The 23,065-nt window shown below is 39.7% G+C and overlaps 1 protein-coding gene across 3 annotated transcripts in view; it reads right to left on the reverse strand.

Annotated features, from left to right (window-relative positions):
- Window positions 1-23,065, reverse strand: part of PDE8A (phosphodiesterase 8A) — a 311,048-nt gene that overhangs the window by 148,661 nt on the left and 139,322 nt on the right. The gene's annotated exons all lie outside the window — the stretch shown is intronic.

Raw genomic sequence — 23,065 nt, forward strand, 5'->3', positions numbered from 1 at the left:
TTTTGTCACATTTACTATACATGCGTAGAATGATTCAACAAAGTGTAAATTGTCTGGAATCTGAAGTGAATTCAAAGTGAGAGTTCTCTAAAAAAACATTTTAGACAAAAGTATCCAGATTGGAAAAAGTCTCAAAGTCAACTACATTTTCAGTTTAGCAATCTAGATGAACTATTTATCCATTAATTGCCAACAGTTACCAATTTAAGGAATATGCTTCAAATTGCTTATTTTTTTGTGTTTGGTTGCTATGGGTGGATCCAGAATCTGAAATTGTGAGATATCGAGACAGTTTTTTAATAGTACACATATACATCCACACAAATATACTTACAAACATTTATACAATGACAAATACCCACACTCAGATACATACATGCGCAGACAGACATACATAGAAATATACGACAATACAGATTCCTACATACAACATGACTTTGGGCATTTATTGATTCAGTGATGGTGGTCACTTGTTCAGTCACCATTGCCATTCAGGCATAAATGGGAGCAATTGCCCTGGGCTCCCCCCTGGATCCGCCACGGTTTTTCACCATGGGTATCCTTTTTGCTATGACCTGTGCTAACCTGACAACCAAACTGCAAAATTAACCCAAAATATATGTGTTTCATAATTATTGTTTTTCCCTTTTAAATTCGCTATTAATTTAGAAATTCGCTCATTACTATATCATGCTGCTTAATGAATAATCCATTTTGGGATCAAATGGAAGAAATTATATGGAAGTTACACACAAACGCCAAATTGTGCCTACTTGAAAACAGAGTTGCAAACTTGAGACAAAAATAGACAAGTTCTGGTTATAGCTAAACTGGAGTATTTTCACAAGTAAGTAAGACATTTTGCAATCGGGTTTGATTGAACTACCGTTTAATGTTTAGTGATTAACCCCCTATAAAGCCAAGGCTGGCATATCATGTCAAAGTAACAGTAAAGTAAACAGGGTCTTGAACCATACAAATGCATGTGTCTGTTTGGATTTTGAACAAGCTCTTTTGATAGATGTTAAACTGTGTGTGGGTTAGAAGCTGTCTGCTCCATAAGGGTAAGCTTAATAAAAGAAAAATAGGATTTAGTACTGTAGGCTACTGTGCTGAAAAAGACATACATGCATATCAGACCTTTTTTAGTAAAGATTTCGATAGATGTTTATGGCAAATAATGTAAACACAGGTGGGAAGTTAGGAGGAATTGTATTCCCATTTTTGGAATGAAGCAATATCTTCCTGCTCCCTATAGCACTGATGGTTAACCACAGCACTGTAGATACAGTTGAACTAGTTTTCCCATGATGCCCTATTTAATTCCCAATGGGCTGCACAACCAAGTTTACAAAAACAATAGTTGTTTTGTCACTGTTTGTTTTAAGTAGGAGTCTCAACAAAGACAATTTAAATGGAATCTACGGTGACAAACAAAATAAAATCCTGTAGTGTAGTTAATTTTATTTACACAAGTATTTTGTACGGTTAGTAGATATTTTATCCAGTGCAAAATTCCTCAGCAAAGAGGAAAGTGCAAAAAAGTGTATAAATCACTTCACATGCATCCATCACTTAATAACACAAGCCCTGTGCATTGTGGGTAGTTGTACGCTTTGGGGAGAGCCACTCAAATTCACTTTAGAATTTTTAAAGGAAGCAGATGAGATAATAAGATAAGTATATAAGTATACATAACTAGAAAACGCAACACACTGAATTCTTGCATCTTATAAAAAAATATGTATACATATGAGTTGTTAAAGAAATGTATAAAGCTACTGTATCTGTACCATATGCAGCTGGAACAATTTATTACCAGGGTGTGGATGCATATACAGAAATAATTTAACATAATTACTGGTTATAGGATTGGAATTACAATAAGGCTATAACTCTACATGACAGACAGTTCTAAAGCTCAGATAAATGTATCCTGTGAATTGATCAGATACAAATCAAATAAGAGGTTAGCTGTTTGTTCTAAAACTTTGTCTGCACATATACATATTATCATGCTGTAACATACATATATGCAAATGTTTACGTTTAATATGACATCAATTCATCTTTTCACCTTTGCCTCAAATAAAGAGAGACCGAGAGTCGGTCATTCACTTAACTTGATGGTAAGACGTATAAAACAGTGTCACATATCTCTCAAAGTATAACCTACGATGCCAACTATACTGAAATGTAATACTGTAGACCAGGCATAGGCAACCTTCGGCACTCCAGATGTTTTGGACTACACCTCCCATGATGCTTTGCTTTGTAGGAGCATTATGGGGAATTTAGTCCACAACATCTGCAGAAGGTTGCCTATCCCTATACCATTGCATTCTTTTGCAAAAACTTAAAAACCCAGGTATTGGTGATCATCTGCTAACCTGGTTTCGATCATATGTATCAGATTGCAATATGTGACCATTTCTAATAGCGCCTCCCTCCCTCTTCCAGTCTTGTGTGGTGTTCCACAAGGCTCCATACTCAGCCCCCTGCTATGCACATTATTTATAAATGATCTGCCTAACATTTGCAAATCCTCAACTGTACACATGTACGCAGACGACACAGTAATCTATGCTAGTAAACCCAATCTACCGCAGATTGAGGCTGTGCTCCAAAACCAATTCACAGAGGTAGAAAAGTGGATAGCGCTTAACACAGCAGTTCCCAAACTGTGTGCCGCTGCACCCTGGGGTGCCGCGAAATGTTTAGCTGGTGCTATGATCATAGCACCAGGAACTTTGCCTCTCTCTCCCCTACCGAATCTGCAGGACCGGAGGGAAGATCATAGATCTCCCTCTCCGGCCTGCTAGCACTGCAATGAGGGAGAGAGAGAGGACCCGGGGAGCTCTAACCTGCAGCTCCACTGGGTTCTCTTCTCGCGAGTTCAGAGTATTGCCGCGGCTATCATGGAAACGCTCCGAATTTTGCAAGAGTGAACTCTAGCAGATCCTGAGGTTCACTGAGTTCACTCTCACCACTTGGCCCACCAGTGCTTCCCCACGGACCACCAGGGATTAGTACTGTCCCCCCTCCCAGGCAAAGGTAAGCAGGGAGGGGGGATATCAAAATTATTATTTTTTTAAATTACATTTTATTTAATATTTATTAATCTACCCTTCAACCCCACAGACTGACAATAATTCTCCCCATACACACACACACACACACACTGCCCCCCATAAACACACACAGTCCCCCTTACACACACACACTGCCTCCATACACACACACACTTCCCCTTACGATATGCACACACTGTACCCCTCACTCACACACTGCACCCTTTACACACACACTGCACCCTTCAAACACAGAGACACAATGCACTCCTTGCACACACACACACACACACACACACATACATTGTGCCACACACACCACTGCCCCTATCCTGGCAAACCCCAGGTAAGTTGTCAAACTGTTCTTAAACAGTTTGACTACTCACCCTGGGAGGGCACAGCGTGCTGTAGTGGTTATTCTGCCTGGATTGTTTCTTTAAATAAACTACCAGTGCCCCTCCTAAAGTTTAGGTTCTGGATCCGTCCCTGACAGGGAAACATTTCTGCTGACATGGGCCTAGTATATGCTGCAGTGCTGTACATGTATACAACCTAGAATTTTTTTTGACTTGGGGCGCCTTGGAAAAATATTGAAATATTAAGGGCGCCTTAAACCTAAAAAGTTTGGGAACCACTGGCTTAATAAACTCTTCCTAAACACTGACAAAACTTTTACAATGATCTTTGGAACTCAAAATCAACAACTAAGTATCAGAACAAATTCAAATAACACACTGACAGCAGTCTGTTCTTTCAAATATGTTGCTAGACCCCAATCTATCATTTGGCCTTCACTTTGAAAAATCTCTTCAAAACTTTATCCAAAACTAGGTGCCCTGTACAGAAACAAATTCTGCCTAAGCCCTACAGTAAGAAAACAGATTATGATTATGGGGATGTCATTTATGCACCTGCATTGCAAACCCATCTTTATAAACGTAAAACACATTGTATAATTTGTTCTGCCGCTTTGTACTAAAATTTAATTACTTAACCCACCATTGTGACATGTTAAAAGAGCTAAACTGGCTAACTGGCTAACTCCATGCCCATGAGGGTTAAGGCAGACTCGGAAACAAATGGTGGCCATACGAAATATTGACACTTTGGGCCCAATTTGGACATTTCCACTTAGGGGTGTACTTACTTTTGTAGCCAATGGTTTAGACATTAATGGCTGTGTGTTGAGTTATTTTGAGGGGACAGCAAATTTACACTGTTATACAGGCTGTACACTTACTACTTTATGTTGTAGCAGAGTGCCATTTCTTCAGTGTTGTCACATGAAAAGATCTTATAAAATATTTACAAAAAATGTGAGGGGTGTACTCACTTTTGTGAGATACCGTATATATTGTTTGTATATTGTATTTTTTTTTGCAATATTGTATCCTATCATAACAATGCAATGCTTTGTGGACCCACAATGCAATGCTTTCCTGGTAAAATATTTTATAAATAAATAAATATGCTGATTACAGTAAAGAGCACATCACATTAACAATCAATGAGCCCTAGCTGAAGCATGTATTGTAGGTACCAGGATGCTAGGCCTTTAAAGGTGCTTTGGTAAATGGGAACAACATGCAGATGTGAGGGATAAGGACCATTCCTAAATTATTGGTATGCACACCAATTGAAATAAAAAAGCTGGCTGATGCTTTGAAGCTAAATAAACCTATATTGAACCAGTAAGAATGTCTGAATGAAAAAAAAACTGACCTTTAGGCTAAAAAACCTAGATCCTGATAGAACATTTTTGGGGAGATATGGGAGGTTGAGAGACAATGAACAGAAAATCTGCGGTGTGTATGGGAAACTGCAAACAGAAAGAGGTGGTGGGGTGATAGAGAAAGAGGTCAAAACAAAGTACCGTAATTTAAAATAATTCTATTTCATGGGTACAAAAATTAGGTAATACATAATATCAGCTTAAAGGACAACTATTTTTTTTTTTACATAATAATTTCACCAAGTTTTGAAAGGAAATAGATTTGTTTTTTTTTTTTTAATGAGGAATATGTAAAAAAAAAAAGAAAGAAAATTAGAATAACTAATCCTTGCCTTTAGTATATGGCAGGATCCGTCAGACATATACATGCACCTTGGGTCAAACAGTGTTTGGAAACAGACAGTTAGTCTCTATGGTCTTCCCTGTTTCTGTGCAGGGGAGTGAAGCAGGGGAGACCATAGAGTCTGTCTGTTTTGTTTGGCTAAGAAATGCTGAGAAATCCTGTGATATACTGTGATATCAAGGTGGGGATGAGTTTATCAATTTCTTTTTTACATATTCTCCATTTAAAAAAAAAATATATATATATATATAGCAATACTTGCTGAAAAGAATATTATATTAAAAATAGTTCTGAGGTAACAGTAGTCCATTAAGGCCAAACGTGTTTCCAGGTGACAAGAGAAGTCCAGCCTTTATAAAAAGCATCTGAAGCATTTATTAGGACTATTATTGGATATTGTCAGTTCCAGGAATGATATATGACATTTATAATTTCGGTAGTGTTGTTCCTAGTCACCTTGTTTGGGTACAAATGACACCTGTTTAGGGTGTATAATTAGTGAGATGAAGGGGTTGAGTCTGTGTCATGATCACAAAATGAATATATCATCTGATCTGAGTACTAGTATGCTTGACTACTCCAGTACATGCAGGAATATTCTAGCACTTTCTGGAAGCCTCCAATTGGGTTGTGTATAGGAAGAAAATGTATCCAAGGACTAATTCCTACGTCCGATGTTCTACAGCTGCTGTCTGGTTCGAACTTTTAGACTTCCAGTCTATATGTCAGCCTTACAAACACTGGTATTTAGCTAAGTTATGAAGACTGTTAATGTGAAAGTGTAAATTTCATATTTGACGCACTTGTGCTGCACTCAGTGCACTAGGACCCTGTAGATAGCACTAAATAGTGCTCACTGCACACCCTACACTCAGTAGGCTGGCCTGCTGAACTGGAATGCAGGCCAGACTGACTTGCCCCCTTTATGACCCTTTTGGGGTGTATGGGTTATGGTTTTCAGCAGGGGCGGGCTGGGCCGGGGGGCAGGGAGGCAATTGCCCCCCAGGCCGCCCGAAATTCTTTTAGGACCGGCCGCGGCGGGCCGGCCCTTTAAATGCTGCAGCCGCCGAGCGCTCTGTAAAGAGCGCTCAGACGGCTGCAACAGCTTTTCCCTCCCCTGTAGGTGGCCGAGCTGCACTCCGGTCCGCGGTCCCGGCCGGAGTGATGGGAAGGTGCACACTGAGTGTGCACTTCCTGTCAGTCCGGCCGGGTACAGGAAACAGAAACTCCTGTTCCGCGCGGAACAGGAGTTTCTGTTTCCTGTACCCGGCCGGACTGACAGGAAGGTGCACACTGAGCACCTTCCTATCACTCCGGCCGGGACCGCGGACCGGAGTGCAGCTCGGCCACCTACAGGGGAGGGGGTAAGAAGGGGGGGGGGGGGGGTGGTAAGAAGAAGGGGGGGGGAGGGGGTAAGAAGAAGGGAGGGGGGGAGTAAAAATAGGGGAGGGGGGCAGTAAAAAGAAGGGAGGGGGGGAGTAAAACGAGGGGGGGAAGTAAAAAGAGGGGAGGGGGGGAGAAAAAGAGGGGAGGGGGGAGAGTAAGAAGAGGGGGGTAGAGTAAGAAGAGGGGAGGGGGGAGAGTAAGAAGAGGGGGAGAGTAAGAAGAGGGGGGGAGAGTAAGAAGGGGGGGAGAGTAAGAAGAGGGGGGTAAAAAGAGGGGAGGGGAGAGTAAAAAGAGGGGAGGGGGAGAGTAAGAAGAGGGGAGGGGGGAGAGTAAGAAGAGGGGAGGGGGAGAGTAAGAAGAGGGGGGGAGAGTAAGAAGAGGGGAGGGGGAGAGTAAGAAGAGGTGGCGGGGGGAGAGTAAGAAGAGGGGGGAGAGTAAGAAGAGGTTAGGGGGGAGAGTAAGAAGAGGGGAGGGGGAGAGTAAGAGGAGGGGGGGAGAGTAAGAAGAGGGGAGGGGGGAGAGTAAGAAGAGGGGAGGGGGGGAGAGTAAGAAGATGTTAGGGGGGAGAGTATGAAGAGGGGAGGGGGGAGAGTAAGAAGAGGGGAGGGGGGAGAGTAAGAAGAGGGGGGGAGAGTAAGAAGAGGGGAGGGGAGGAGAGCAAGAAGAGGGGAGGGGGAGAGAGTAAGAAGAGGGGAGGGGGGAGAGTAAGAAGAGGGGAGGGGGGAGAGTAAGAAGAAGGGGGAGTAAGAAGAAGGGAGGGGGAGTAAGAAGAGGGGGGAGTAAGAGGGGAGGGAGGAGTAAGAAGAGGGAAGAGAGGGAGTAAGAAGAGGTGGGAGTAAGAGGGGAGGGGGGAGTAGGAAGAGGGAAGAGAGGGAGTAAGAAGATGGAAGAGAGGGAGTAAGAAGAGGGGAGGGGGGATAATAAGAGGGGGGGAGTAAGAAGAAGGGGGAAGTAAGAAGGAGGGGAGATAAGAAAAAGAGGGGGGTAAGAAGAAGAAGGGGGTAGTAAGAACAAGAGTGGGGAGTAATTAGAAGAAGGGGTAAGAAGAAGAGGGGGGTAAGAAGAAGAGGGGGTAAGAAGAAGAAGGGGGAGTAAGAAGAAGAGGGGGGAGTAAGAAGAAGAAGGGGGTAAGAAGAAGAAGGGGGTAAGAAGAAGAATGGGGTAAGAAGAAGAAGGAGGGGGTAAGAAGAAGAAGAAGAGGGGGTAAGAAGAAGTAGGAGGGTTAAGAAGAAGAAGGGGGTAAGAAGAAGGGGGGATTAATAATAAGAAGGGGGTAAGAAGAACAAGGGGGGAGTAAGAAGAACACAGGGAGGAGGGGGTGTAAGAAGAACACAGGGGGGGTGAGAACACACAGAGGGAGGAGTGAGAAGAACACAGGGAGGGTGGAGGGGGGATGAGAAGAGCACAGGGAGGGTGGGTGAGTGTGAGAAGAGACCGCTAGGGGAGGGTGGGGGAGAGGAGAGACCACTAAGGGGCAGGGGAGAGCTCTAAGGGACAGCTCTATAGGACAGGGGGCAAGACAGGGAGCTCTTTAACACTACGCGCACACACACACACACAATCCATACGTATACATACACAGAAACACACAATGCACCCCTATACATACACGGAAACACACAATGCATCCCTATACATACACAGAAACACACAATGCATCCCTATACATACACAGAAACAGAACATGCTTCCCTTACACACAGAGAAACACACAATGCATCCATTACACACACACACAATGCAACCCTTACACACAAAGACAATGCATCATTTGCACACATACACAGAAACATACAATGCAAACCCTTACACACACATGCAAACACACACACACTGTTTTCTTACATACACACAGAAACACAATGCATCTCTTACACTCAATGCACACACATACAGACACACACCTTGCATCCCTTATGCATACAAACACAGATTCACACAATGCATCCCTCACACACAACCAGAAACACATAATACATCCCTTATACACAAATACACACTGCATCACCTGCACAAACTGGTATCCCTATACACTACATACCATAAGCACACATATTAGATAACACATAACACATCCCCTACACACTCCACTCCCTGTGAGCGAGCTCATGGGTGGGTGGAACATATAAGTGGACTTATGAGCGGGCCTTATGGGCATACTCACCGTCAGGCACTGGGGCCCAGACCATGAGCTGTGTAAGAGGCCCCCAAAAAATGGAGCTGCTTCCAATTCTCCCAGAACGTTGAATTTTGTGACCACAGTTGCAAACAGCCTCCAGAGGTCCTGTTCTACACCAGACCAGTGGAGCCAAACTGCAGCCCATCATCATCCTCTTCTAATTGTAAGTAGGCAATCTAGTATATTATTAGTGACACTAATCTATAATTTACCTCACATTAAAGGGACACTATAGCTTAATGAAGTGGTTCTGGTGTCTATAGCTGGTCCCTGCAGGCTTTTAATGTAAACACACACTGTGTGCAGCACTGGCGCTAGTTCATATGGCAGATCATATGGGTGGGGCATTGTGATGTCACATGGGGGTGGGGCGGCAAATTTATATTTTGTCTAGGGCGGCAAAAATCCTTGCACCGGCTCTGATCCTGGGCAGGTGCACCAGTCTACTGGTGACCCACAGGAGGGGAGTGCACTGATTGCACTGCACTCTCCTCCTGCCCAGACCCGTCTTGACCGCAGTGCAAGTGCCCTCTGCCCCTAATTTACAGTGGCTCACACTCACAACAAGCAGTGCCTGGAGCCCTTTGCAGAGACGGAAACAAAGAGGTTCTGCGGCAGCTGGCCGTCCTGCAAGCATTACATTAAACAGCTGTTCCCCATGCAGCCACAGGTGGCGTTGTGCTGGGAGACTGTGATTACTCTTCACTTCCTCCCAGCCTACAGAGCAGCACATGGGGGAGAGAGGAAGAGGCATGATTTAATCTTGAATAAATCCTCTAAGCAAACCTTTATAAATTTGGGGGGATCAGCTCTGTTTCCACAGTTTATTGGTATTTACTCTCATCTCAATATTAATATTGAGGGATGTCTAAGTAGTAACATCAGTGTGTGTCAGCAGGGCCAGCCGTTGGGGTGGGCAAGCTGTGCGGTCACGCAGGGTGCCATGACAACAGAGGCGCCCGCGGGCCAACACAGCTCACAAGTTGGGTACACCAGCATATTTAATTTAAACGATTCGCTGGTGGTCCACTGGTGCGCACCAGCAGTAGGTGCAGTCAGATCATATCCTCTCCCTCGTGGTTCCGGCGCTCAGTTAGTGAGTCAGAGCACAGGCTCAGAGATTCTCAGCCTGTGCTCTGACAACATTGGAAGTCAGAGCCGTGAAGGAGCGGGTATGGCAAAGAGCTACTGATTAGCATAACATCAATATCCGTTATAAAACCAGAAAAAGGTGGGCATGGATGGTGAACTGATTTGGTGGCGCAATGGGCCACTTGACTGGTTTTGCCCCCCAGGCCTAAGGCTGCCAGCCCTCCCCTGGTTTTCAGAGCACCCATTTAACACTAAATATATTTTTTTTTGCATGGCCTTTATTTATTAGTTGGGCCACAGTGTGTCAGTGAGCACATAGAACCAAGGATTAGAAGTCTCGATCAGGGAAATAAATCAACAATTAACATTAAAATTACTGAGAGGAATGCACTCTGGGACTTGGTAATACAAATATAATAGATTTACTACATTTTGGTGTAATTTTGCAAATCTTGTGTCTAATCCTCACATACCAAGAAACCCATTCATTATTTGAATAAATCAGGTATATTCTTTCTCCTTTAGTAGTTTCTATATGAATGTCTGTGTGGAACAGCAATGTGTACATGGGGAATTATATTTAATAACTGTTCTGTACAACACTTCTAAGCTGTACCGTTTCCTGTATAATTTTTTTTATACCACAAAGTTGTGCAGTATTAGGAATACAGATAGAAAGTTATGGCAAAAATGTAACTTCAGAAATACACTGTCTTCCCAAGACAAGTTAAACAGGGCCTCATAGTTTCCACTACATCCCCAATGAGAGTCAAAAGGTCACTGTGAGCTCTGACTTAAAAAACAAAGGGATGTAGAGGAAATTATTCTCTTAAATTTGCCCAAAGAATCTGCCTTTTTTTTTTTTTTTTTAGATTCTGAGTGAGGAAACAGAGTTCTGCGGAAACCGACCTTACTCCTGTTATTCTTCAAAATAATAAGTGACATAAATAACACTATGTGACTGCCATTTAAATTAATCTTTGGTCCCCTCATTCTATTACACTGCAGGCTTTTTTTTTTTACTCTTACATTTGATGCACATCTGCTGCTTCTGCAGAGAAGTGATTGAGATTTCTGACTCAATTGTGGTAGTCTCATTGTTTTCACTGTGAATGCTGTGCGTATCTGCAATGGTTGGTTTACACAGCTCAGCTGTGAGTTATTTCATTCATGGGAAAAAAAATGAAAGAAACTGCAGTTCGGGTTAAGATCTTGAAGGGGTCATGGGACTTACACATATAGTGAATAGAATGTAAGGAAAGAAAAATCTGAAGAACAACTTCAGAAGTGGGTTTTAAGATATAGTGTTAAAGTGATTGCATCTAATTCTAACCTATTTAACTTACACATGTATTTTCAGCTTGACGTCTTAGAATAAAACTAAAAGCAAAGATGATATTAAACACGTAGGCATGGCAAGGTAGAAAGTAGACTATTCCTCTATCACAATCAATATGTGCATCAATACTGATACAAAGCCCAATACGTAAAAACGTTCTGTTTTATACAATACAGTGGATCGTGCCTATTAAGGCATGCTTCCATTGTTTTTTTCTTTCCAGGCCACTATTGTACTCTTTTTAGTGGCTGTTTCTTGTTTGACTATTCTCATGGTTGGTGATATTTTTTAATAAATATGGTCTTGCACATTAAGATGTTTTAGAAGTTGATTTCATTGAATGGGCATACTTTTGAGAGTAATGATGCTAACATTATCAAAGTTCTCAATTCAGTTTCCCCTGGCAAAATATGTAAAAAAAAAAAAAAAAAAAAAGATGCAAATGTTACATACCAGCAACTAAATAATAAATAAGTCCAAATTATATTTTAAGATTCTGTTAATCAAAACTTCATCAAGATAGTAAATATGTATGTGAATTTATTGTTGGATTCTCTGGCTTCACAGAAAACTTGGTACAGATGTGAGCACAATGCAAAACATATCAAAAAAATAAAAAGAAAAGCCTGTTTAACCTGCAGAATCCCTTGAACAGTGTTTCAATCACTTTTCCCGCAAAAGTAAACACCATTGTTCTGATCCTACACAGGTAAAACAGACGTGCTGGTGAAATATTACCAAGCAGGACAGTCATTAAAATTCAGTCATTTCCAAATACAATTGCTGCAGCCAACTGGAACTACTCAGTTTGGACAGACTTGTTTCGGGTTAAAGGCCTACAGCTTACTGTTTTGTTTTTTGTTAATAGTAGTTTTTTTTAAATGTTGAAGTAGATGTACAGAAAGCGAGTACACAATAGTGTTTAGCATGTATGAGAGCAAATCTTACACACACTGCAGTATCTTTTAGTATCTTTTAGTAATAAAAAATCCATAAATATGAACACGTTAAAAACAAAGGCATATTTTCAGGGTCAAACATCATAAGTGCATTAGAGTACAAAACCACGAGGTTCTAATGGAACCACTATCAACCCAGTGACTCTAATATTGCAGATGTAATGGCTTGATGTAATCTGCAGACTCAATGAACATCAAACAATGTGTTCAAAATTGTCTTGTATAACTGGCCATGCACTGGAAAGCAGAATGCAAGATCTTCCATAGAGAACTGTTCTTCCATCCACTGAAACCATAGACCAAGGGAGGGTTGTTATATAGGTAGAGGATGGAGTGGTGGTATGGTGTAACAACATAGGGGGAAAGATCATCTCAGAATTTCTTATTGAGATTAAAAAGTTGTATCTAGAAATGGCATATTAAGGGACAACCCCAGCATATATGGAGTCCTACCTGGGTGCCAACATGGAGACATTGCCAACAGCAGTAGTCAGCCGATGTGTCTATAGTATGTAGGAGGTGAGGAGTCTTATACCAGTGGGAGAGAGGAGTTTGTATTTTGATTTTTCGTCTTTAGTAGAGATTGCACAGTAGTGAGTGAGATGACATAACTTGTGATACAATGTAACGCTGAATACCTCCTCTCGTCTCCTGAAGACATGTAATCTAGTGTTCTTGACTGACATTGAAGAGTGGCATAAAACACCGATATCCCATAGTATGGGGGTCAGGATTAACACATAAGGATTCAAATGACATTAAAGGGATTCTATAGAGTGAGGAATACAAGGTTCTATTGGACTTAACTGGGACACTGCAGCCAGACCACTTCAATGAGCTGAAATGGTCTGGGTGCCTGTAGTGTCTATATACAAAAGATGTATAGTTTGTAAAATGGGGTAACCAAGTGGGCATGTATAGGTAGAAACCTCTAAGTCTAGCAAGAAGGTCGGCTTACATACTAAAGGGAATTGCAGGAATGGGATCAAGGATAAGTCCAGCTTGGCTGCAATGGCAGACCAGACCTAAATTGTGGTCAACAATAAGAGATGGGAGAGTGACAGTCTCGTGCTCAGGTGCAGGTCCATCCAAAGTAGTGCCGTCAGTGGTCTGCCCACCTGGGTAGTCTCCGCCTCTTTACACAATTTGTAACCCTGCCCACAGACCACGCCACCACCCTCAGGAGAAGTGTAGCCATATAATACTGCAAGACACCTAACAACAATAATTTTTTGTGGACCCAGGACATACTTGAAAATGAGAGAAATCTCAATGTATCTTTACTTGTAAAATATTTTATAAATAAATAATCCTATGTAACCATGCACCTGTATTTTTTGTGTTTTGCAATGAAAGCTTGTTTTAAATTGAAAATGTTAACCAAGGGGTACCTGGAGAAGAGGCTGTCTAAGCAGCAGATCAGCAGCAAAAAACAAATGTGAGGAAGGCTGAACTCGATCGACGCAAGTCTCTTTTCAGCTATGTAACTATGTAACCTTTGTAGCCTGCTATAAGAGTATGGTGATGAGTTTTCTGGTGGCATGCCACAGTAAGTCATAAAACGTATTTGTTTATCAATTACTTTGGTCTTCTGGGTGCCCATGGTCCATCCCTCGTGGGAGGTAAGAAGTCAAAGGGGATGTCTACAAGCATAACTACTCAGCACAATGTCGTGGTTATGATACATGGAAAAGGGACTCTCTGAGAATAATATCCACTACAGCTTTGTGTTGTGGTTTAGTTAAAATGACTATCTGGATGCAGTCCAGGAAAATTGGAATTCAAGTAGTTTGAGAAAGAATAGGCTTAAAAAGAATGAAAAAAAAATTGAGCTGGGTTCTTTGTTTTATAGTACTTTTTTATAGTTCTTTTTATATTTTATAAGAACTAGTTGAAAAATGTTAAACAATATACAAAAAAAAAAGTTCCATTGTTTGTTGTTCTTTATAAATCTGTTAGAGTTACTTACTAAAGTGCCAAATAAAAATGAATTCCAAGTGAATTTCAAAATAGCTGAACTGGAAAAAATAACTATGCTTTCAAATCTGCTGCTCTGGCCTTAGATTTGAAATTCACTTGTATTCACTTTGAATTCTCACTTTAGTAATAATAATAATAATAATATAATCATGTTACTGAGTTACTGAGAGGGTAGTGGATGCATGGAATAGCCGTCCAGCTGAAGTGGTAGAGGTTAACACACTAAAGGAGTTTAAGCATGCGTGGGATAGGCATAAGGCTATCCTAACTATAAGATAAGGCCAGGGACTAATGAAAGTATTTAGAAAATTGGGCAGACTAGATGGGCCGAATGGTTCTTATCTGCCGTCACATCACATTCTATGTTGGTCTGTATTTGTGGGTTTGTAGGACATGTGCGATGTAATATTTGGATGATAAAAATGGGTTTCTCCTGGTACCCAAAACTCAGCACATCTACTGCCACCAAGATCATGTTCAAGTTTCACTTTCGATTTATCTGTATAAATCCATCCAAATGCTGATGGTAATTATGTTGTAAATGACAGTAAGGCATGGTTACTTCTCCATAGTCTCACCCAGTTGTCTCAGTGGGCCTTAATCATTCTGCATACCAGGTTACACTCCTCTGTCTTGCTTCAACTAGCACAGGAGAGAACAATCTGAGCCGGCTTTAAAATGTAAAATCATAAAGTCATTCATTCACTGCATGCGATGCGACGGCTTGCCTGGCATTTTAACAATTATCTTTCTTGAACCTTTTCAACCCATCAGGCATACCAGTCACAGGGTTGCTTAAAAACAACAACAGTGTCGTCACAAAAACAACCTTTAAAAGGAAGGATAAGAGCTACATTTTTGTGTGTTTGATCATACATAATCCATATGACATTTAGGGAAAGGTAAAAGATTTAAAAAATGATTTATGACAAAGCACACAAAATATTAGAACAAAACCATTTAGGATATGGGAAACTATTTTTACAGATAAGTCTGAATATAGCCTTTCTGCTATAGCTTTTAGGAAAACAATTATGTTGCAACTTCCGTATAAAGCCACTCAACTAGAATGACACGTTTTTCACGTGTTCCTATTTTTTTTCTAATTTCACCAGTCAACACTGAAATATGAAGTCCATGTGAGAAGCAGTATGAGTCACTGATGTTGTGTAAATGAAAGACACTGTTTGAACCACTTTCAATCCTAACTTTCCAGTTAGGTTTACTTCAAGGGGACATCCGTGGCCTCTGATTTCTTGAATTGGCCATTAACTTCCATTTTGTTTGGAAACAGTGATATTGGAAAACCATACTGCGTAGATTAATGTAGATTATAGGGCAGGTTAAGCTGTGGGTGGTGATCAAGACAGAAGTGCTCTACTTCAGATGTTTCAGCAGAAGTTTGAAATAAAATTACCACTACAGGTTGGGGACAACCATAATTGCTTAAAGGGACACTATAGTCAGCAGAACAACTACAGCTTATTGCATTTGTTCTGGTGGGTAGAATCATTACCTTCAGGCCTTTTGTTGTAAACACTGTCTTTTCAGAGAAAATGCAGTGTTTACATTACAGCCTAGTGATAACTTCACTGGCCACTCCTCATATAGCTGTTAGAGATCCTTCCTGGGTCATGGCTGCCTAAAATGCATCCAAACATTCAGTGTCTCCTCCCTCTGCATGCAGACACTGAACTTTCCTCATAGAGATTCATTGATTCAATTCATCTCTATGAGGATATGCTGATTGGCCAGGGCTGTGTTTGAATCATGCTGGCTCTGCCCCTGATCTGCCTCCTTGTCAGTCTCAGCCAATCCTATGGAGAAGTATTGTGATTGGATCAGGCCACAACTTCTGATGACTTCAGCAGACAGCTTGCTATTCTGAGGCAAACAGCATGCAGAGCTACAGCTTCAGGCTTGAACAGGCAAGTAAGATGTTGCTATATTTAAGGAGGCATAAGGGGCCCAGGGGGCCTAGATGGTGGATTTAACACTATAGGGTCAGGAATATGTTTGTGTTCCTGACCCTATAGTGTTCCTTTAATTCATTATGGACAATGAATTAAAATGTACGCAACAAATGAAAAAGAAAAGAAGAAAAGAAAAGCTTGTCGTTGAAGTTCCCACATTTGCAGCTAATCTCCAGCCTTTTTGTAGCTGTTGCAGTCAGCTCAGCCTAAACCAGGAAGTGTCTCAGGAAATGAGATGCTCCCATTATATTCAATGGATGCTGAGGATATGTACTTGGAGAGGCTGAGCAGGAAGCATAACTTCCTCCTGTGGTGTGTCTAAGTGAGCGATGACTTTTGCATTATGCCACACTTAGAAGCAAGTTTGTACATGGATACACGCAACCTCTTTATGCCATCACATACAAAATTAGTATAAGTTGTTATGGTGCCTGTACTGCTCCTTTAGAAAACAACCAGTGGTTGGGTATAGAGAAGAACTACTTTGGGATGTAATCTTTTTTGGACTTGTTATTTTTCAATTTGTATTTTACTTTGGTTTGTACACACAGTACAGTACTCTATCATTGTATGGAAACAGAACAGAAAATAAAATTAAAATATTTAATATAGGTACACGTCATCAAGCAAAAAGAAGAACTGGAGAAGCTCCTAGGAACGTAAAGATACATAGAGCCATTTAAAGCTAGGCTGCCATGCCACTGTGTAGCTAAAACTGGTCTTCCAAAAGCAAATAAATGAAAAAAGATCATGAAAATGTAAGAGTGATAAGCTCGCTAGAAGCCTGTGTGAGCGTCTCTAATGATGTGCTCGTGACATCACGGAACAGAAACAAGGCCCTAATATGGGGACTTTCCCAAGATGGGACTGTTTGGCCTGCTATCTTGCCTCTCCTCCTCCATAGTGCACATATCAAAAAGATGAAGCATTTCCTAGGAATTTTTGTGAGGCCAAGGACCATTTTAGAGAACCTTCTAATTGTGCTTTTCAAGTCAAAGTCTGCTCAAGTAGACTGGTTATTCCATGTGAAGTATTACCAATGATATTCAATAAAGGATAGGTAAATGTAGATAGGATCTGGGGCAATTATGAGGATCTCCATCTTCTGATACAGGACTGTGAAACACTAATCTGGGAGAATAAATCATTTAATTCCAGATTTATATGAAAGCTTGCAGTTTACATTTATCTTACGTGCAGGATCCAAGGTCTTCTACACATTGATGTGCCCCTTTTAGCATGTATTAAAGGTAGATAATGTATTATGCCGATCTAATCCTGCTGTCCTAAAAGCTCTAGGGAGTATACAAAAATAGCATTAGCAATAGAAATGATATGGAGCAGATCTTTCAGGATAATGTAATTAATAGCTAGACACCAGCATTTCTAAACTAGATTTCAATATAAGAACAGTTCTATCAAAATGGGCCCTCATATTCCTGAGCCAAAAGAGAGTTAAGGGATAACATTAGACATCATTAGAATTAAAGGCACACTGCAAAAATCTAAATCATGTATGCTCCTTTGTCCTATTTTGTGCTTTATGTTATTAATTTATCTTTTTTTCAAATTACTCATTATATTGAGAATAATAAAACATAATGAATATTATTCACCTATATGCACATCTCGTCTGACCTTCCCTATCAATCCTGATCATTATTTTTTCTTTCATTTCTACTGTACACCATGCCTAAACATAGCAATGCTACCCAAAGTAGCTGAAAAGGCTCTCTCACAGCTGGCTTCATAAAAATATATATATTTAGCTACAGAGAAAGCTAAGAGAAGCAATGCTGTATCTTTACATGGAAACTAAAGGATTCTGCAACTTCCTGGTACAAATGCTGGGAATTTGAACCAAAGACAGGATGAGTATTTAAATGACATAGACCAATATATAAAACATGAACGCAATTTGCCTTGCACAAAATTCTGATCATGTTCACATTTTAAATATTTTTTTAAAATATTATAGAACACAAGTGATATACACATATACATGTGTGAGCAGAGAGCAGGAATTGGATGATAATTTGCAGCCAATCCTGGCCGTCCTATTGTTTTCAATGGAATGCAGTGGAGTTTAGAGAGGACACCACTGCACAGTGTAGTTTAGAGGTTGCATGCAACATATGTCAGTGTCTGCTGTACAACTTCTCTCATAAAAAGCTACGAGTAAGCCCCTACAATTCACTTACGCACAGTATGTACACTCCAGGCCATTCAAAATGTTGTACAGTTATGGTACAGCGATGCTTTCCCTGTGACATTACAGAGTGAAGGGGTGGCTACATAACAACAGTTATCTTAGCACAGGGGTGCTCACAAAGTAGATCCCCAGATGTTGTAGAACTACAACTCCCATGATGCTTTGCATGCCTTTAGAATACCTTTAGAATGACAAAGCATCATGGAAGCTGTAGTTTTAAAACATCTGGGGATCTACCTTTTGGGCAACCTTGTCTTAGAATATTACTGATCTTATAAGGAATAGAAGAAAAATGGAGGTAGGAACATTGTGCTCATTTATTCGTGATCTATGCAAAACCCAAAAGTGGTTATTCTGCTTTGAATGCAGCTTTAAAAACGCCAAAACTAGGGAACGTTGGAATCTAAAATTTTCCTACTTACAGCTGTGTATGGAGTTTAATTTAACTCTGTGTGTCTCTGCATCTGTTTTGACTAATAGAAGAATCAGGATGGCTAATAATTTAACGGTGTGGCTCCTAAACTCAACAAATGTTTGTCAAATAGATTTAAACACGCTAAACATATACTCTGCTTAGGACTAAAAACTACATCACTAAAGACAACAGACAAGGTTGCTTCAGGATAATAACTGTATTGCTTGCAGTTTAACCCCCTAGTGACCAAGGACGTATCAGGTAGGTCCGACAAAAAATGTTCGTTAACGACCGTGGACATACATGATTCGTTCGCGGCAAATTTGAGTGCTCTGACGGTATTGCAGTGATGCCTCGATGTTCTGCAATAACCCTCCACACTACCGGAGTGCCGCGTGGTCGCTCCCCGGAGCGATCAATTCCGGGTTGCCCCACGTGGCGCCCGGCAGTGAGGCATAGCATCGGAAGCCATTAGGCAGACTTCGGATGCTCTGCTTGTGTGCTGAGTGCCTCGAGGGGTCAAGGCACTCAGTAAAAATAAAATAGTAAAAAAATAGTAAAAAAAAAAAATATATATATATATAAGTAAATACCCCCCCAGGACCTCGGACGTACTAAGGTAATTCTAAATTACTTTCCCGATCGCCACCGTTCCCCAGCCGGTGGCGTTCCCCAGCCCCAGCCGGTCTTCTTCTCCACTGTGGGGACTGTCTGACAGCCCAGACAGTCCGCCCTCAGCAAAAAGGACCCGAAGGGCCATGTGATCGCTCTGAAAAGAGCTGTCACATGGCCGCAATAGGCATCCATAGTGTTGCCTGCAGGGGGACTGCCTGAATTGCCAGTGAAAAAAAGTAGAAAATAAGTTTTAAAATAAAAAAAGAAAGTTATTAAATAAAAAAAATAAAAAAAAAAATATATATATATATGCATATATGAGATAAATATACATATATTATATCTATATATAATATGTATATATATATATATATATGGAACATGGGGGGGTGGTTGCGCTGGATCTTAACGTCATACTAAGTGTATTTTGTTTATTAATATACAAATACACTTAGAGTAAAATTACACACGTATATATAATATATATATATTTTATATATATTATTATAAAAAATAAATGCAAATTAATTAAAAATACATTTAAAAAAATGTAAAAACAATAAAATACATTTTTAAAATTATATATATATATATATATATATATATGTGTGTAATTTTATGCTAACTTTTGATATTTATATATATATATATATATATATATATATATTATATCAAAATACACTTAGAATAAAATTATATATATATAAATGTATATATAAATTAATAAATAAAAATAATATGAAATATACATATGTCCTTATACATAATTACATAAATCATTTCATAAATATACATGTAGACTTCAAATATATAAATATGTATATATATTTAAATTCAACATGCATATTTATGTAAAATGTTAACATAATTAAGTCATTTTAGTGATTGCAATTTGGGGGATCTGCCTGACAACCCAGGCTGAAAGTCCAAAGAATTTAATTTGCTAGCACTATATTTAACCCTGTAACTTTCCAAGACACCCTAACACCTGAACATGGGGCGTACTGTTTTACTCGGGAGACTTCGCTGAACACAAATATTAGTGTTTCAAAACAGTAAGACATATCACAGTGAAAATGAAGTTTTTTGCATTTCTCACTATAACTTGCAAAAAAAGCTAAGTACATCTTAAAATTGGGTATTTCTGAACTCAGAACAAAATTTTGAAACTATTTAGCACGGGTGTTTTTTGGCGGTTGTAGATACGTAACAGATTTTGGGGTCAAAGTTAGAAAAAGTGTGGTTTTCTTACATTTTTTCATCATATTTTACCATTTGTTTCATAGTAAATTATATGATATGATAAAAATAATAGTATCTTTAGAAAGACCATTTAATGGCGAGAAAAACAGTATATAATATGTGTGGGTACAGTAAATGAGTAAGAGGAAAATTACAGCTAAACACAAACACCACAGAAATGTAAAAACAGCCCAGGTCCTTAACGGTAAGAAAATTGAAAAACGGTCTGGTCACTAAGGGGTTTAATAACATATTGCTACAGGTTAAACCATCTTATTATAGGATAGGAAGATTACAATGCTAATGGATACCAACAAAATAAAAAGGATAGTTATGCAAGCTAGAACATACTATTGAAAGCTAAAGAGCTTGCTGCTAAAGGAAAAACTGCAAACTAGCAAAGGATTAAGGTCAAAGATCATTGAGAATGTTCACAAAACTGTGAATATATGTGTCTAAAACTCATTTACTCAGGTCTAATCAAACTACTCACGTCTGACACAGTGAATCCACTATTCAATAAGCAACTCACAGCTTTCACAAAGCTGTGTGCCAATTTTCTTCAATAGGAAATAGACTCAGGAGATCATATAATGAGAGATCACACCCAGATTGAAGTAGCAGTTCCAGTAGCTTTATACTTCTATAGCGTCAGGATGCCAGAATCCATTGCTACAAGGGAGCCTGGCAAGATTACGGCTAAAAAGTGCAGCTCCTCAAACAAAGATACATTCTTCTAAGAATAATGATGATGTTAATAAAACCCATCAGGATAAAAAAAATACACATCATTGCAGGCTAAGGATAATGTTGCTATAGAAAACATGTTCATGCTAAATAGAATGTTGGCACAGACTAGAGTCGACTACAATATTCAGTCATTCACTATTTTTTGTTGTATGTAGTTTTGTCATTTGTAGAAGCTGTTCAAACACAAGACCTACAAGTTCTATTCCTGGTAGGGTCAACTCATCTTTGTGAGGCGGGTAAGAAATGTAAAAGTAATGCTGAGATCTACTTTGTTTTTCAACCAGAAAACAACCAGATAAATAATCAGAAGTCCACTCCATAGATTGAATGATAATATGTGTGCCTTTTTTGTGTGTTTTCTGGGATATAGGTACAACAGATGAAAGCTGTTGGCATTAAGAAGAGGCAGTATTTAATATCGGGCAAGCAAAAAATACATAGAAAGAAATGATTCTCCATTAGCATGTGGGTAAGCTATCTACTGCAAATGTAAACATTACCTTTGAAGGACACGTAAATAAGGCATGCGCAGTCTGTATGTTGAAAAAAGATGCTGTGATCCTGCACTAAATGGCGTGTAGCTATTACAACTCTATAAGGCCATAATAGCCAAGTACATAACTGACAATCTTCCCTGCTTGCCCTCCAGGATAGAGGTGTACAGGAAACATAGCAGGGTCAAGTATGCCCGGAAAAGGGGTGAGCCCATCTTCAAAGAGGCTGGCCAGGCTGACTGAAAGCTTGCCCCTTGGGCAGACCATGCATGAAGCACTGCCCCGCTGAAGAGTTCTGTGCATGGTCCAGTGTCCATTCCCCTTGTGAATTTTAAAATCTGACAGCAGGTTTTAAAATGCGGGTCAGGTCCCATGGATGTTTATTTGCTGTGACTGTACCTACAAACATAGGACTGCCCTGACAAATTTGGATCTGTTGGCACATATGCAAATAGGAAAAATTCTCTAACTCAACAACATTCCCAACTCAGCTATTTTGGTCTAAACATTGAAAGCTCAAATTAAACTCAATATGAGTCCCAGACAATTGACACATACCTGAATAACCCGCTAATTATTTAGTATTGAATGCACTCTGAGAGACTGCCCTATTTTCAAACAGATATATATATATATATATATATATATATATTATTTATTTATTTTAAATACAAATTTGGTTTATTTACTAAACAAAGGATTATGGTAACAAATACATTTAAAAAAATGCAAAACCTAGGCCAAAATAGTTAGAAAGATTTGCCAAGGCAGTTATAACCATCACTTAGTTATTTTAAGCTAAAGTTTGCAGTTCAGGCTTCAAGTTGCTATTAATGAAATTACTGTTTATGGTGGATGAAAAATATGTGCAGATTATAGGAGAAGGCCAATAAACGTTAGGAGTCCAATTGATACAATAAGATTGGCACATTTAGTAGCCTATGTGTTTACAAATCTCCATGGTCAAAATAAACAAATATATTTTTTAAAGGGCAATATTGTTTAACTTAAGGACACGTGACGTGTCATGATTCCCTTTTATTCCAGAGGTTTGGTCCTTAAGGGGTTAAACAATGCCTATTTTATTTAAAGAATAGCTTTTTTTGCTCAACAATGCGTAATGTGGGAGTTGTTTGTTGTTATTATTATTATTGGTATTTGTATAGCACCAGCCTATTCCGCAGTGCTTTATAATAAAAGGGGAATTTACCAAATGAGACAATAACAAAATGTCACAGGAACAATAGATAGTTGAGGACCCTGCTCAAATGAGCTTACAGTCT

The sequence above is a fragment of the Pelobates fuscus genome, chromosome 3 (genome assembly GCF_036172605.1).
Source record: "Pelobates fuscus isolate aPelFus1 chromosome 3, aPelFus1.pri, whole genome shotgun sequence".
In the NCBI taxonomy this organism is placed as follows: domain Eukaryota; kingdom Metazoa; phylum Chordata; class Amphibia; order Anura; family Pelobatidae; genus Pelobates; species Pelobates fuscus.